The sequence below is a fragment of the Bombyx mori genome, chromosome 10 (assembly GCF_030269925.1).
Source record: "Bombyx mori chromosome 10, ASM3026992v2".
Taxonomy (NCBI): Eukaryota; Metazoa; Arthropoda; class Insecta; order Lepidoptera; family Bombycidae; genus Bombyx; species Bombyx mori.
In genome coordinates, this window is record NC_085116.1 from 16,303,342 (window position 1) to 16,321,175 (window position 17,834).

The 17,834-nt window shown below is 41.3% G+C and overlaps 1 protein-coding gene across 2 annotated transcripts in view; it reads left to right on the forward strand.

Annotated features, from left to right (window-relative positions):
- Positions 1-17,834, forward strand: part of LOC101737422 (adhesion G-protein coupled receptor G2) — a 44,950-nt gene that overhangs the window by 13,158 nt on the left and 13,958 nt on the right. For both annotated transcript variants that reach the window (XR_009974120.1, XM_004921613.5), the window contains exon 2: positions 7,347-7,507. The gene's annotated coding sequence lies outside the window, so the exon portion shown is untranslated. The remainder of the gene's footprint in view (positions 1-7,346; positions 7,508-17,834) is intronic.

Genomic DNA, 17,834 nt, shown 5'->3' on the forward strand with positions numbered 1-17,834 from the left:
TTGATAAGTTTAGATGAAGCAATAGTCGATGATCTCCGTTCCGAGTTGCAACAATCTCACTTATCTACGCTTTATCGATTGATAAACAAACTCGGATGACATGCGCTGGATAAAGAACACGACAAAGAATATAAAAAGGAATTCGATAAGTTTTGATACGGTACTTGACATGAGATTTTTGTTCTAATTTCCTAACACTACGATAATGTTTGGTGCATCGCAACCGTCTACGTGTATCGTCCGTGTCATCTTTGGAGACATTTTGAGGTCAATACTCGAGATAAATCTTAGGTATTAAAATAGTCTCAAAGAATAAGCTTGATTCCTCCTTGTTTCGATAGTCTTCAATGCTGAGGGTCGTGGCCTCATCAGGCTTTCTTGGGAAAATAAAGATGGTGGGATCCCGTGTCCTTTCACGGCATTACCTTTGGAAGAGATTTAGTTCTTCGAGGTCACTGAAGCTTTATTTGGGTCTGGCTAATTAAGTGCCGCCAGACATTCGGCGTTGACTGTTTTACTGTGGAAAGGTCGAATGCCAACTCAACCCTCCTCTTTTTTTTTGCTTAGATGGGTGGACGATCTCACAGCACACCTGGTCTTAAGTGGTTACTGGAGTCCATAGACATCTACAACGTAAATGCGCCACCCACCTTGAGATATATAATAAGTTCTAAGGTCTCTCAGTATAGTTACAACGACTGCCCCACCCTTCAAGCCGAAACGCATTACTGCTTCACGGCAGAAATAGGTGGGATGGTGGTACCTACCCGTGTGGACTCACAAGAGGTCCTACCACTAGTGAGGGGGTTGGAAAAATCTAAAGAAAGTGGTATGCCAATATTATTCTTGAAGGCAACTATATATTACTAGAAATACTACGTTATTTCGTTTTTTGTTTTGTCGGAAAAAGTCAATATAATTGCCAAGTTTTATGAGGGAGTGATAAATGAAAATTTAAAGATATTTTATAATATTGACCTAATGGTCAAAAATTACATTATTACAAGAGTGAAATGAAAAATAAATTGACCCAAGAAAATCTATCTGCTCAATAAAATTGTTTTCTTCCATCGTTCCATTTACGTTTTTGGAATTCAAATTGTTTTGTAGTTTATATTGGGGGCTGTATCTAGTTTTGACACAGCGAACACTGTCTTCTTTAATTTATTTATTTTGAAATTTAATAAGTATGTTACTCGTGAAGTATTTTTCTCGTGGCAAAAGAGTTAGTAATTTAAGAATTAAGACCATTCATTTCATTATCTTCTGACCCAAGCGAGGTAGACGTATTAACCCTGGGTATTTCTTGACAGGGAGCCCTCTAGTGAATTTACCTGAGCCTCTCCTTGCCGATATTCACTTGTCAGTGCGTTCTAGGTGGGAGATGCTACAGAGGCTATCTCAAAGTTTTTGGGGTGTCTGGCATCTGGGCTTATCTTCATCAGCAATGCGTTAAATGTTTTAAAACCCACGGTAATGTTAAGCTAGGAGATATAGTTATGATCGTGGATCAAAACCTTGGAATGCCGTATTGGCAGAATTAACGCAATTCATCCGGGGTCTGATGGCGTGGTACGGGTCGTCACTGTATAGCTCACGCTCTGCTGCGCCGACCAGTGACAAAGTTATGTCCTTTGCCAATTCACGAGAACTTATAACTGTTATCATTGACTTTATACTATTAACGAATTTAATTGTATAATAGTTTCTTTATTCACATTATTCCTTTTTATCTTAAACTCTACTTATTTTTATTATATTATTTCTATTTCTATTTCATTAGGTTCCTTAATTACCACAGTTTTTAATAAATGTATCTTTTTTATTTGATTGGCTTTGTTAATTTTAAGTATGTTTCAATGATACTATGTACACATATGGACTTATTGTTGTCTGAAATAAAATAAATCATTCATCATTCATTGTCATATTCAAATCTTTTGAAATCTTCCAATGATTTCAAGTGGGGCGAAATGTTGGGACTTTCTTTTCGTTATTCCTTTCTCAATCCATCATCCACGTCATCTGTTGACGCTCCAAGAAAAAACTACGCGTGTGCAAAACGAAGCGAAGCGTGCTTAAAAAAAAAGTCTAGGCCCGGTGTCGGTGTAAAAACGAAAATTTGTGATTATTATTGATCAATCAGCATATGAAACTCTCGGAAGTGAAGAAATTCAAAAAGTGTCTCAACGAACTACAGATTGAGTTAATAAGGTTATCCTTTTCTTAGTCCCAAACACATTTAAAGTCGAAACAATATTTAAATAAGTATTTACTTCACTACCGGTTTTAAATGTGAACTTTTTTCAATGCCGTTTATAATAATTAAGGATTGATTGCCTCGACTAGGAGAATTGCCTTCCCTTGAAAACTCGCATTTTTAGTTACATACGTGGATATAGCATGCGTATTCAATCTTTAAAAGTACAAAGACACATCTAATAAAAAATGTATGTATGAAAATATATAACAGATGATATATATTAAAAAAATTGCATACGTTGAAAGATAGTGTCTTAACAGTAGAGATTGTTTTCGAATACTGTGTTCGATAAGAAATGCTTTATCATGGCTTTTTGGAGCAGCGAAGAGCTCAGCTCACTTTAAATCTAGATCACATGTTACTTTATGTTTCGGTTCGAAGAGATTATATTACGGTAAATGAATTGTGACCGAACTGAGTGGACCGATGCATCGAAAAAATATAACTAGTCAGGTCATAAGTATTGTCACACAGTAAAAACTTTTCTTTTAGAATGCTGGCCCAAAAAAGTTTATTGAATTCGAATTTCGAATTGTTCATGAAAATAAAAATGTATACTTTTAGAATTTTACTCATTTTTAAATATGGAGTGGACGCTTAAAGAAGACCGTGTTGCAGTTATTGCGTTGCATCGTTGCGGTTACGCGCCAATTCAAATTTTGAACATACTGAAAAATTTGAATATAACCAAAAGATTCGTTTATCGTGCCATCAAACGATACAATGAAGACTCTAGTGTAGATGACAGGTCAAGAAGTGGTCGCCCTCGGTCTGTTAGGACTCCAGCAGTGATAAAAGCTGTGAAGGCGCGAATTCAAAGAAATCCCAAACGTAAGCAGAAACTGTTGGCCCTTCAGATGGGTTAAGCAGAACCACGGTGAAAAGGGTGTTAAATGAAGACTTAGGGCTTCGGGCATATCGAAGAAAAACAGGACATCGTTTGAATGCTCGTCTAATGGACTTGAGACTGAAGAGATGCCGCGCTTTGTTAAAGCGGTACGCGGGAAAAAAATATCGGGAAATTCTTTTTTCGGATGAAAAATTTTTTACCGTAGAAGAGAGCTACAACAAACAAAATCATAAGGTGTACGCACACAGTATTGAAGAAGCGAGCAACCGTATTCCACGTGTCCAACGAGGTCATTTTCCATCCTCGCTCATGGTATGGTTGGGAGTTTCTTATTGGGGCTTAACAGAGGTACATTTTTGTGAGAAAGGTGTAAAAACGAATGCAGTTGTGTATCAAAATACAGTCCTGACGAACCTTGTGGAACCTGTTTCTCATACCATGTTCAATAACAGGCACTGGGTATTCCAACAAGATTCGGCGCCAGCTCATAGAGCGAAGAGCACACAAGACTGGCTGGCGGCGCGTGAAATCGACTTCATCCGGCACGAAGACTGGCCCTCCTCCAGTCCAGATTTGAATCCGTTAGATTACAAGATATGGCAACACTTGGAGGAAAAAGCGTGCTCAAAGCCTCATCCCAATTTGGAGTCACTCAAGACATCCTTGATTAAGGCAGCCGCCGATATTGTCATGGACCTCGTTCGTGCTGCGATAGACGACTGGCCGCCCAGATTGAAGGCCTGTATTCAAAATCACGGAGGTCATTTTGAATAAACTTTAGTGTCATAAGAATCTATGTTTTGTTAAGTTCATTTTGGTATATGAATGATTACATAATGAATAAACTTGTCTCAATTATTTGACATTAAACATGTGACAGAACTTATGACCTGACTAGGTATAATGACGAACCATCTTAATGAATGTCGCAACGGTCTGTGAGATCGGGATTATCGACTTCTTTTTCTCCTACCTATTCGTTGGTAGCCTGATTTTTTTTTTTGCTTAGATGAGTGGACGAGCTCACAGTCCACCTGGTGTTAAGTGGTTACGGAAACCCATAAACATCTACAACGTACATGCGCCATCCACCCTGAGATATAAGTTCTAAGGTCTCAGTATAGTTACAACGGCTGCCACACCCTTCAAACAGAAACGCATTACTGCTTCACGACAGAAATAGGCAGGGTGTTGGTACCTACCCGTGCGGACTCACAAGAGGTCCTTCCACCAGTAATTACGCAAATTATTATTTTGCGGGTTTGATTTTTATTACACGATGTTATTCCTTCACCGTGGAAGTCAATCGTGAACATTTGTTGAGTACGTATTTCATTAGAAAAATTGGTACACGCCTGCGGGTACCAATTTGAGCTATTCCAGCTTCAAGTTGACTGATAGGTGATCTCATCCTGAGAGAGTTGCTAACACTAGTAGCAGGAGCAGTGCGTCACAGAAACTACGGCCGGATCGGAATCACAATAGAAAAGATGCGGCGAGAAACTTACTGGGTTGTGTCTATGGGTTATCGACTATCAGAATGACTCTTAACAGTTTGGTACCAAACGAAATATCTTTTGAATCCTCGAAGTGCGGATACAGTAAGCTTTTGCTGTATAGCTTGTACTAATAGACCATACTAATAATTCATCGGACTCACTATTTCTACCAAGACGGATTAGATGGGCTTATCATATTGTTACGCACTGGGGTTCGGGATAAATAAAAGTTCCACCAAAGTACAACTTAAAACTGTATTTGTCACTTAGAACACTCCCAGAACACTTTAGAATTCTTAATTCACTTCTTCAGCTTCGCTTCAGGTGATCCGTTCGCTATTTCGCTTAGAGTAGATCCGATTACTGACTGCTTCGTTGGTACGAAGCAGTCAGTAATCGAATAAGAGATGGTTCTCTGCAACGCTTTTATAGTCGAGACGACATCCATAGTTTAATGAGAACATTCTGGGCAAGTCGAGTAGCTTTGATGTGTGTTTCCGCTGTCTGACAATAGATGGCGTTGTACTTCTAGAACCTTCTCGACGTTACGAGTTCCTTTGATATTCGTTTCGGCTATTTAGCGATAGATGACGTTACTCTTACCAGCGTAAAAATCTACCGCTAAAATGATAATCCTCTTTTAGGTTAACATGATTGCTTATTCATTTTGAGAAGGCCTTTAGACTAGTTTACTAGTAAGCCAGGTAACTTACTATTGTTTAGTTTCTTTACACTAGCTTCCTGCTAGTAATTATTGTAGAAGGTGGGGCTTTCGTAATATAGGCCTTTGAACGAACTTTTGAAATAGACACTTGTCTCCCGCTGTTGTACCCGCACTAAATTTGGAATTAAATACTATGTAAAAACATTATTAAATAACAAGGCGTGGGGAGGCCGGACTGTCGCATATGATTGTTGATTGATGAAGTAGTCTGCACAAGAATCCATGGCGGGCGTTGAACTTCAGGAATCGTTGAAATATGCAGACTATAGCATTGACTTTACACTATCTTATTTGAATATGCAATTTCGAAAAGGGCACATCTCTTAAAATGTAAAATGTTCAGGAAATGAAAAAAGAAACTGATTATTTTCTAAAGCAGTGTAAAATTTAAGATATTAACTTTCGAGATATATCTTAGTGTTAACTAGCAATTGAAAATTACTGGAATTACTATAAAATGGGTGTAGGTAAGCCTCAAAACTACATGTATATGAAAATACGTATTTGACAAAATATGCGACATGTGCCCTTTTCGAACTTGCATATTCAATTATACAGACAGTTAAATTAGTTAAACAATTAGGGATTACAACAGTAATTAGTGATTTAGAACCGATGGGCGTGTGAATGACCGCCATCACTGACATTGGCCGCCATGATAAACGTAACTTCATCCGGTGTTACCCGCCCTCAGTTAGAATTACCATTAAGTCGAATAAAAAAGTCGTTATCAATATATTACAATAAGTTACTAAATATTAAAACTATAACACAATTTTAACTCACAAAATTAACTAATTTTCATTAAGTAAAACTGTCACGAATGATTACTTTTAATTTATTGTTCTTATTTAATTTTGATATTCTATGTGAGATGTTATTGTTAATGAATGTACTATGGATGCAAAATCTGAAGTAAATGAAATAAGTAAATAATGAAAAAAAAAATACGCACAGCAAAAACCATATTAATTATGATAATTTGCGATTTTTGCGAGTGTTCTCTTTGTTAGATGATGAATTTCTTCATCTACTAATGATTTGCGTATACATGAGTTGCGTAATGAGAGTACTTGGTATCAAAACGCTATTGGAGTATTTGATAATACGTCTTTTTACGAGCTTCTTATTATACTGACCACAAATAAAATCCATATTGGATATAGTATAAACCGAACACGCCAAAGCCATAACGGCTTAACTAAAAGGGATACAGTTATTTCGTATGTTATAAGAAAATAAATTACGCATCTTCAGTACTTACGACCTTTTGACTAGACCTGCACTTAATTTACTGTTCTATTGTGTATTGTATAGGAAATTTATTTCTCGAAACCACCTAATAAGTGACGTCACGCGGAAATAAGTATTTGCAGAAGGCTCGAATTCATTCATTTTTATTATAGTGAATCATGCGGCGCGAAATGTGACTTGTCTGATAAAACACGACATTACGCGACTGAAAATTTTCATATTCACTTTAATCACATAAAATATATTTTTTTGTCATCGCAACATTTTTTTTATTGCTTTGATGGTGGACGAGTTTACAGCCCACCTGGTGTTAAGTGGTTACTGGAGCCCATGGACATCTACAACGTAAATGCACCACCCACCTCGAGATATAAGCTGTAAGGTCTCAGTATAGTTACAACGGCTGCCTCACCCTTCAAACCGAAACGCATTACTGCTTCGCGACAGAAATACGCAGGGCGGTGGTACCTACCCGTGCGGACTCACAAGAGGTCCTACCACTAGTAGATTATTAAAACACACGATTAGTGTAAAATTTAACGACGAAGCCATTTCAGCGTCGCGTGAAACTCCGCTTTTTTTTGGAATGAAGACTTACTTTTGATATGGAGGCCTTTTTAGTTTCACCAGAACAGGTGGGCGAGCAATGGCTCAATCAGGAAAATTCCACTACAGTCATGTGAATGTAATTATAGACGTAGTGAATACGAAAAGTATAAGATATTCATCATTTCAGTCACCACTTTATCATTTCAGGTGTAGGACACACAGCGTATCAAGGACTTTGAAAGCGAAGTACTGAGGGCTTAGCTAACATGATAGGGTATCACGGAAGACGTATTACCCCGCACGTTTCGCTTGATTAAGTTATTTCTGCCCTTCGCTACGGAGACCTTGATGCTTCAGTGACTTTAAAGGTGAGAAACTATTTTTAACGGAATAGATGTTAATTAAATTTATTTTTTAAGATAAGTTTATGGGCGTGAATGAACAAAACTAAATTTACCGTAATTTTTTGGTGCGAATTTCGTTATTTGGAACGATGTTCGTAACGCGGCTTGCGGTGGGAAGAAAAATCTTGGCTCCTTAGACACCTTCTATGTGTTTTTTTGTGGCCTAAAATACGTCTAGTGTATTCGATAGAGCAGACTATGCGGGTGAGTGTTGGAATCTCGCTACCAATATCAAAATTTTCGGGCCAATTTTACAAAAGAAGACTCTTACTTAAAAAGGGCCACGAACGGTTTCCATGCTGAAGGAACAAGAACGCGCGAAAAGTTCAAAATCTCACTTTTATTGTGGCTCTCCCTTTATAGCTGATAAGCATGAAAGTTTCGCGACACAAATAGGTGGACAGAGCCTACTCCTGCGTGCCTGCCTATTTCTGTAATATGTTTAATGCGATGCAAAGTTTCAAGATGGTAATGGCTCTGAGTTACATCTAAGACTGTATCAACTACCGTAACGACATATAATAACAGTCGGTTCGAACGCTATCTATCTAATTTGAAAATGACATTAATACAATAGCATCGATTGAAAATTATCTGGAAGAACGGAAATAAATTCTGTATTAAATTTGTTTTAATGATCTCACTCACATTAATAATGAAGTAACAATTGCTGAACCTAAAATATACCTGCTATTTACTATGAACTAAATGGAAACTTACCATGTTTCGGATAGTCTAAATTATTATTGATTTGCGAAAATTACGATTTGCATTTCGTACCATTCAGTTATTTTGGATGACATGTAGCTCATTGATAATCTACTACATCGCCTCTGTCTCGGTTTTGTCCTGTCTTGGTGTTGTCGCAATTACTGAATTTGCAAAAAAAATTTCATTCCGAAATTGATGTACAGTCAAAATCTGTTATAACGACATCGAAAGGACTGCTCATATTCAGTCGTAAAAACCGATAGTCGTAACAACCGGTGATGTTTAATGTGTATCTTGCAAGTACAAACAAATCGATAGGGAATTATTGGAAAAATATATTTACATAATACGCGATTTTTCTTCAATATTAATTTGTTTTCTTTTTCTTTGCGACATTTTGAAAGTTTCACGAATAACTCCACAAAGTTTTGGTACGTCTTGTGTATAGATAAGTAACAAACTAACTGAAGAGATATGAAGAAGCGGGCTTTGACTACCGCATGCACGTGTTTTGTTTCTAACAATTAGAAAAGACCCTACACTAAACTAAATCCTATTGTTTTCTTTCCTGATTTTAAAAGCCATTGAAGACAAATGTGGATACCTATTCAAATTGTTTACAACACAGCTTAGCCGGTCGTTCTAACAGATCGAATTCTCCGAAATATTAGTTAAATGTGGTCGTTTTATGAGGTATGTCGTTATTACCAATGTCGTAGAAAGCAATATTTTTAATAAGGCGGTCTATTTTTTTTTTTTTATGATTGAAAGTTTACTGTTGGCCCGAAGGCTTTTCCAGTTTCACCAGGACAGGTGGGCGAGCAAAGGCTCAGCCAAGAGGGGCGGGATTTGCTCACAACTGCCCGAGCGCCTCCGAAGGAGACCTAACAACTCAAGAGCAATTGTTTCGCGAATGAATCTACTACCGGATCGGAATCGCGACCCGCTGAGAAGATCCGGCGAGAAACTCAGCGGGCTGATGCATGGGTTAGGTTACACGTCGACCTCTTTGTCGAGTTCGACGAGTACGGTTACCGGGGTCCCTAAGCCTGCTCCTAGTATTAGAGCTGAAGGCATCTAATGCAAAGGTTATTGGATCTGATGGATCCGTAAGGACGTGTCTAGGGCGTCGACGGTGACTGGCTCCTGCATGATCAGGATTCGGGGAGTAGTCAGCGGCGGCAACGATAAGGCGATTATCATGACGCATAGCCTTATCGAAGTATCGTTCCGACGCTGACTTCATGTATTTCCGAATTGATTCGAGGCCCAGGTCGTCGTCTAGGTCAACGTTCCTCACGAACCACGGAGCCCCGACAGCTAACCTGCAAAAGCGGGATTGTAGGGATTGGAGGGTGTCTATATGTGTGCGGGCCGCGTGAGCGAACACCACACTCGCGTAAGTCATGACGGGCCTTATGCAAGTTTTGTAAAGTGTCACCTTGTTCCGAAGGGACATTTTACTCCGCTTACAGATCATGGGGTAGAGTCTACCGAGAATAAACGCGGCACGGTCACGGACTGATTTTATATGCGGGCGGAATGTCATCGATGCATCCAGGGTAACGCCCAGGTACTTGACCTTCCTGGCCCAGGGTATGGATTGTCTAAAGAGAGTAATCGGGGGTGTGAGATTCCTCCTCCTAATCCGGGAGGAAATCCGTGTGGAGCTTCCCCTCTGAAATAGCACCGCAGTACTTTTCGCTGGGTTGATGTCTATGCGCCATTTTCGGAACCACTGTCCTAGGGCTAGGGCTGCGCTCTGAAGCTTCTTCGCGATTAGGGACTTATTTCTACTAGAATAGTAAACAGTCGTGTCGTCGGCGAATAAAGCTAAATGGGTCGGCGGCGACCGGGGAATATCGTTGACGAATAAGCTAAATAGGAGGGGTGAGAGGACAGAGCCTTGCGGGACTCCAGCCGCGAGAGGTCGTGGGGAGGAGCGGGTTCCCTTGACTCGATATCGAAAAGAGCGGTTCGACAAGAAGTCCCGTATGATGAGCACGAGACTATCCGGCACGCCCATGTTGAATAGTTTGAAAATCAAACCATTGTGCCAGACTTTGTCGAACGCTTTTGCGACGTCGAAGAAGAGAGCTCCCGTGTATAACGGTTTTGGTCGATTAAGCCCCACAAGAATGTGCTCCGTGAGGCGGTGCACCTGTTGAACGCATGAGTGATTTGTACGGAATCCGAATTGTTCATCGATGAGAATGCCCTTGGATGAGACGAAGTCTCTGAGGCGTTTGTAGAGCAGACGCTCATACAGTTTGCCTAGAGACATGAGGAGGCTAATCGGGCGGTAGCTCGTCGGATGATTTTTTGGTTTACCGGGTTTATGTATGCCGATAACGTCCGCTTCTTTCCACACCGCGGGAAAGATGCAGTTCGCCATAGCGGCATTGAAAATAGATGCCAACATCACGATGAGTTGGACGGGTAGAAGTTTAATAACGCGGTTAGATATACCGTCGGAACCGGGAGCCTTGCGAGGACGTAGGTCTTTGATCAAGTCTTTAACTTCCATCGGGGTGACGGGTTGTAGCGCATCCGAGGGTGGCAAGGAGGCTTTGTCATATTATCAATCTTTCATTAACTGAAGGTACATTTCCTGATAAATTGAAAATCTCAATAGTGAAACCTATATACAAAAAAGGACATAAGGAATGCATCAATAACTACCGACCGATTACTTTAATACCTATACTTGCAAAAATATTCGAAAAAATCATGCATTCTAGACTCACAACTTTTCTTAATAAATCTGAAGTTATAAAATCTGAACAACACGGTTTTCAAAAAGGCAAATCTACTACACTAGCAGCTTTTAAACTCATTAGTAAAATTACTGAAAATGTAGACAGAAAAATACCCACGGTTGGAGTTTTCTTTGACATGACCAAAGCCTTTGACCTTGTTGACCATAACATTCTTCTACGGAAGTGTAATAATTATGGCATTAGAGGGATAGCTGAAAAATGGCTTAGTAGTTATCTAAGCAACAGACAACAATATGTTGAAATTAGGGATATTGATAATAACAATGAAGAAGTGGCTTTTAAATCTTCATTAGCGTATAATAAAGTAGGTGTCCCACAAGGGAGCATTTTAGGACCGCTACTCTTTATCATTTATATAAATGATCTCCCAGAACACATACATTACCCATGCAGCTTATTTGCTGATGATATAGCCGTTGTAATCACCAAAGATGCCACACTAGATTTAAATGATGAGATAAATGCTACTGTTAGTAAGGTCATAGATTGGATGAATAAGAATAACTTAAAAGCTAATTTAGACAAAACGAGATATATACAATTCTATAATAGACACAAATTTATTAATAACTTAAATATAACTTATAATAATAACACACTAAATGAATGTAATAGCATAACATTTTTAGGATTAAATGTGGATAATCAATGTAGCTGGAATCTTCACATAGATATTACTTGTAGTAAAATTAATCGATTCTCATATGCACTTTGGCGACTTACAAAAATATGTAATTTAAAAACTGCATTACAGGCCTATCATGGATATGTCGCCTCAAATATCAGATACTGTATACCCCTCTGGGGAAATTCTAGTCACATAAATAGAGTGTTCATTGCACAAAAGCAATGTGTTCGTGCCATGTGCAATATTCATCCTCTGACTTCTTGTAAACCATTCTTCCAAAAACATAATATTTTAACTGTACCATCCATATATATACAAGAATGTTGTTTGTTTGTTAAAAAGCACCCACAATTATATAAATCGTGTGGCGAGTACTGTCAATTTAATACAAGATACCCTACTAAACTAATGTTACCAAGTATAAATACTCGTTACTACCATACAAACTGTTATCCTATGACTATCAGAATATTTAATAAGATACCAAACAGCATAAGAGATCTTCCACTAACTCAATTTAAAAGAAAATTATATTTATGGCTAATAGACAAGGCTTATTATAGTGTGCAAGAATTTTTAAATGATAAGTGTTGTACATAATAAAATATTAGAATAAGAAGTGATAGAATGTAAAAATAGATAGATTTAGTAAATTTTGTGTTATAATTAATATAAAAATAAATTAAATTTTCGCATGCCTAAACAGGCGAAATATATGAAGCAATGTCCTATATCTTGTAAACTATATTTCTGGCGAATAAAGATTTTCTTTCTTTCTTTCTTTCTCTGCGTTCTACCTCACTGTTTACTAATTCTACATGAACAGGGTCCACGGATTGAGTGCTGGGCGTGCACTGGGTTTGCAATGTATCGGCCAGCAGCTCTGCTTTTTCATCATCATCGAACGCCGCGAGTCGGCCTGAGGGGCCTACGAGGGGGGGCATAGTTACTACCGTATCCGATTTGAGAGTACGAGCTAAGCGGTAGTAAGACCTTTGGGAGGGTGCGAGTCTTTCTAAGAACTCAGACCATCTGGCATCTCGGACTTCGGCGATGCGAGACTTTACGTCGCGTTGTAGGGCACGCATTCGAATACGATTATCCACGGTAGGATACCTATCGTAGGCGCGGATCGAGGTGTTCTTAGCTCTAAGGAGTTCCCTAATATCGTCGGGCAATTTGAAGCGGTGAAGGAAGTCCTCCGCTACAACTTGCTTCGATGACCTATCTAATGTCGAGGTGATGTGTGACGTTAAGATGTCTATGGCTTCAGCGGTATCCTGAAGAGACGGGGTAGAGTCCGGGCTAAACGGGAGCGATGGTGGATCAGATTCAGCCAGGCTGATGCCCAGCGTGTGCCAATCCACCACAGTCCTCGTGACGGGAACGGCATCGGGAGCGCGACCGAGCTTCATAACGACGGGACGGTGGTCTGAATCTAACTCTGAAACTACTTCGATCGAGTGTAAGCGCAGAGTTACGTTTTTTAATAACGCTATGTCGAGTATATCCGGGCGATGCGCGATATTTAGCGGGTAGTGAGTCGGGGTTAGCGGAGCGACGATATCGAAGGCGAGATCATCGACTAACGCGTCAAGCCGCCTGCCATTCGGGGTTGTGGTGTGTGAGTTCCACCTGACGTGTTTACAATTTAGGTCGCCCGCCAGAATGACAGAGCTTCCCATGCCGAGCAGCGCCTCGATATCACTGCTTAGAACGATCTTATCCGGTGGAAGATAAACGGACGCGATAACGATCGGCGCGTGTCCAGTCAGTGAGATTCGGCATACTGATGCTTCGATGTTAGAAAGCGCGGGGGGGTCGAGTGGGACGCAGTGCAAGGCTCGTCTATAGTAAATGACGGTACCACCACCACGAGCAGCGAGCCTGTCGTTCCTAACCATGTTATAGTTCGCGATTTTAGGGTCGCGGCGCGCGGGCTTAAGCAGGGTCTCCTGCACCAAAAAGATGTCAATTTGATGGTCACGCAAAAAATCACAAACCTGATCACGTTGATTTGCGAGACCGTAAGCGTTAAAAAATCCCATCGTTACGGATAGGGGCTTTATTCTACTTATGTACGCCATTGATTACCGGCGGAGCGAGGGGAGGACGTACGTATTTAACGACGCGTATATGTCAGCGTATTCTTGCACAACGGCGATGAAATGTTGTGCAGTGGAGGCGGCGCGAATGGCGTCACCCAAAGCATTAACACGCTCAAAGTTGATCGACTGAAAAAAGTCGATCGCTAGAGCGAGATTGTCGGACGCGGTCGGAGTGCTGGTCGCGGGGGAACGAATCACGGGGGAGGGACGTATTGCGGGGGCGGGACGAATCGCGGGGGAGGGAGCTACAGCCGTGTTCGTGTACGGCAACGGTTTAGCCCAGGCCGAGCCGCTGGGCACCGGCGCCGGCACGAAGGCAGGCTTAGCCTTCGGCACAGAGGGTGCCGTGGCTTTGATGTCAGGGCCGGAAGCTCGGAGGCGGTTTTGGCGCGCGACGCGGCGATTTATTTTAGGTGCTCGGGGGCATCCACGGTAATTCGCGGGGTGACCCTGTGTGCGGCACAGGACGCAGCTAGGTGGTTCCGTCGCGGTTTTTTGATCGCGAGTGCAAAGAGTCGTGGCGTGATCGTCCAAACACTTGACGCATCGAGGGCGCGCGTGACAATTACGGGAAGAATGCCCGTACAACTGACAATTGTGGCACTGGCTCGGAGTGCCTTTTTTATGAGGGGTTTCCACGGTGATTCCGGAAAGCCTACAGACCGTTCGGACGTTAAAGATTTGCTTACCCTCGGGGGTAGACTCGAGGGCGACGAGAACCATATTGTATGGCTCCCTCCCGCGTCCTGTGTGCATGCGGTGCACGGAGTTTACGGGTAGGCCTTGTTCGAGTAGGTCGGCCTTTACGAGCTCGGCATCTAACTCCTTGGGGATGCCACGTATGACTACACGGAGCTCACGCTCCTCCTGGAGCGTATACGTATGATAACTTATACGCTCCTTTCGGAGGTAGCTTGAGAGGGCCCTATGGTCGTCGGGTGTTGTTACTTTTATCTGTATCCCGTTCGCGAGGTTACGGGCACTGACAAATTTTATGTTCTTGGCCTTAAGGGCCAGGGAGACACGGTCCCAAGCAGCCTTCTCTTGAAGAATCAACGGAGGAGGGGCCTGATTTTTCGTTTGTGCCACCGGGCGCGGCGACGGCGTGGCACGGGGACAGGAAGCGACGGGGGTCGGAGGACGGGGGCGCGACGCGTTCGCGGCTTTGCTTATTTTAGCGGCCGCGGAAGCTCGGGACTCCGCGGCACGCTTCTTACCCTTTTGCACGAGGGTGAATCCATCTGTCAATGAGGCGGGAACGAGGTCAACCTCCATATCCGAGTCAGAGTAGGAGGACGAGGAGGAAGGCGCGAGAGCGGCGGACGCGACGGAGGCCGCAGACGATCGCTGAGGTAGAACGGAAGCTGCCGCGGTACACGCGGGAGTTTTTCGCGGGAGTATGGGGGACACGGGTGTGCTGGGCGCGACGGAGGCTGCGGTGTATGTCGCGGGAGTTTTGCGCGCGCTTGAAGGGGACGCGGGAACGGCAGGCGTGGCGGAAACGGCGGGCGCGGCGGGCACGGCAGAACAGTTCACGGCGCGTTTAGCTTTGTAAGCTAAAAATTCTGATTCGAGGGCCGGGTATTTCTCGCTTAAGAATTCCGCGAGCAGTGTGTTGGTTGGAGAGAACTCCATTTCTTCGGACTGCCCAGGGGGGGCTGCCCCGGGACTTAAACACGCGCTCGCCTTGCGGCGAGGCCCCTGCGTCGGTAACACTAAATTGGCCGAAGCGATTCTAGGAATTTTAGAAATTTTAGTGAATAGAATAAATATAATAGAATTAGAGTGAATAGAACCACTGCACAGTTCCCGGGCGGCAATGCCTTGCAATTAGGCGCAGGTACAAATTCCGAGAAACACTTGGGCCACAGATGTGCCACGAACAATGATCTATTATCACCGGTAGTCACTTCCGACAAAACACTTGGACGCCAGATGTGCCACGAACCGAGGTCGGGCAATCGAACGAACAATGAGCACGTCCACGCGCGTCGGTTGCTCAAATCGGAATGGATAAGGCGGTCATATGGCATTCAGCCGGGACCTTTGTTCTTGGTTATTATAACCGGCATGTTGTATTAAACGATGTCGTAGTAAACGGTTTTGACTGTATTCTTATACAAAAATACAAAATATATAACCAATATATATTGGTTTATACAAAAATAATAAAGAAGTAATTTAGAATGCTCTAGGTTTATCGAAATGTTAATTGATACAATTTTAAAGAACAAAGGCTTTCAAATGATTTCATGATGTTGCTCAGCTTCATGTCCACTTCAAAAACAAACAAAAAACTTGTGGTTAAGTTGACTCCTTTTTCTGAACGGCAAATCAATGAATGTTTGAAGTGTTATTTATTTATTATACAAATTGATTTACAAAGAGATATATTTAAGTGGAAAGGTCGCGATGCCCCAACGAGGGCGTCGCCAAATGTCAATTCCAAAATCAGGTGATTTTTCAGGGAAAACTCATTACGTTTCGTAATCATATTTGATAATTTCTGAATATCGTTAATAGTGTTAAATGAACAATCCTCTTATCAGTGTTCATATTAACGCTGATAAGATAACAGCGGTGGATCACAGGACGACTTGTTTTGTTACGTAGCCTGTCAAACTATTGTTTACTTGTTTATTGTGGAGGTTCCGACGAATTTAAATGAAGTCCACTATGAGAGTCCACTATTGAGATATAAGTTCTAAGGTCTCAGTATAGTTACAACGGCTACCCCACCCTTCAAACCGAAACGCATTACTGCTTCACGGCAGAAATAGGCAGGGCGGTGGTACCTACCCGTGCGGACTCACAAGTGGTCCTACCACCAGTAATTACGCAAATTAAAATTTTGCGGGTTTGATTTTTATTGCACGATGTTATTCCTTCACCGTGGAAGTCAAGCGTGAACATTTGTTAAGTAGGTACGTATTTCATTAGAAAAATTGGTACCCACCTGCGGGATTCGAACACCGATGCATCGCAACAACGAATGCACCGGACGTCTTATCCTTTAGGCCACCACGATTTAAAAGGCCGCGACGTATGTCGTAAACACGCAATTAACATTTTGTTAAATTACATGTTAATTACATGTCGTTATCTAGAAATGATCCTCCTCGATGATTTAGCGATTCAGGCGTTTCTCTAAGAACACAAGCTGATAAAATTGTATTATTTGTTGGACGCAGGGAGTGTGTCGATTGCTCACGTGCAAATAATTAATGATTTACTAATAACTAGTGGTCGCCCAGTAGTCTAAATTCGACTATAATTCATTTAAATTATAAGTTAGAACATTATTAAGGGTCTATTGTCAAAGAATATAATAGACCTCTATAATAACAAATTTCACCAAGGCTACAACTATAGATAAATAATATTGAAGACAAACAATATCAATATATTCCGAATTTGACAGACTTTTACAATAAACAAAAGAGTATGTGTGTGTGTCAAATGCATAGTTTTTTTATTGATTTAATGTATTTTTTAAGTATAATTAAAAAAAAAATAGTATTCTGCACTCCTTCTCTATATTCTCTATAAGTGTAAGAAATTTCATACACCTCCGTCCACGCAATTTTCATAAAAAGGGGCACAAAGTTTTTTATTCACGTATTAATATATAGTTTCTAGAAGTGGTGTTCGATCCGTGATCGAAATCCGCCAATAATCATGTATATGTTTTGGCTATTTTTGCGCGTTCACTGCAAAGAAGATCCATTCGTCGTAGTGCCGTAATTCCAAGGAGTTTCCCTGAAAACTTTCGATAGTATTTTATCCCGGATTCTTGGGATCGACGTTACGGGCGATTTTCAATATCGAAGTCATTTGGAGGGAAAATCAAATTGGCTTCAAAAAAAATCCTGGGAGTCCTCAACATATCGAAGCGGTACTTTTAGTCTGGACAAATAACTTTGCTTAACAGTTCACAAGTCCGGCCTCGCGTGAAGTATTGCCCTCATCTTTAGACTGGGACACCCAAATATCAGATACTAGGTTTGAAATAAAAAATGCAATGAAATAACAGATTTATAGAAAATCCGAAATTTTAATCACTT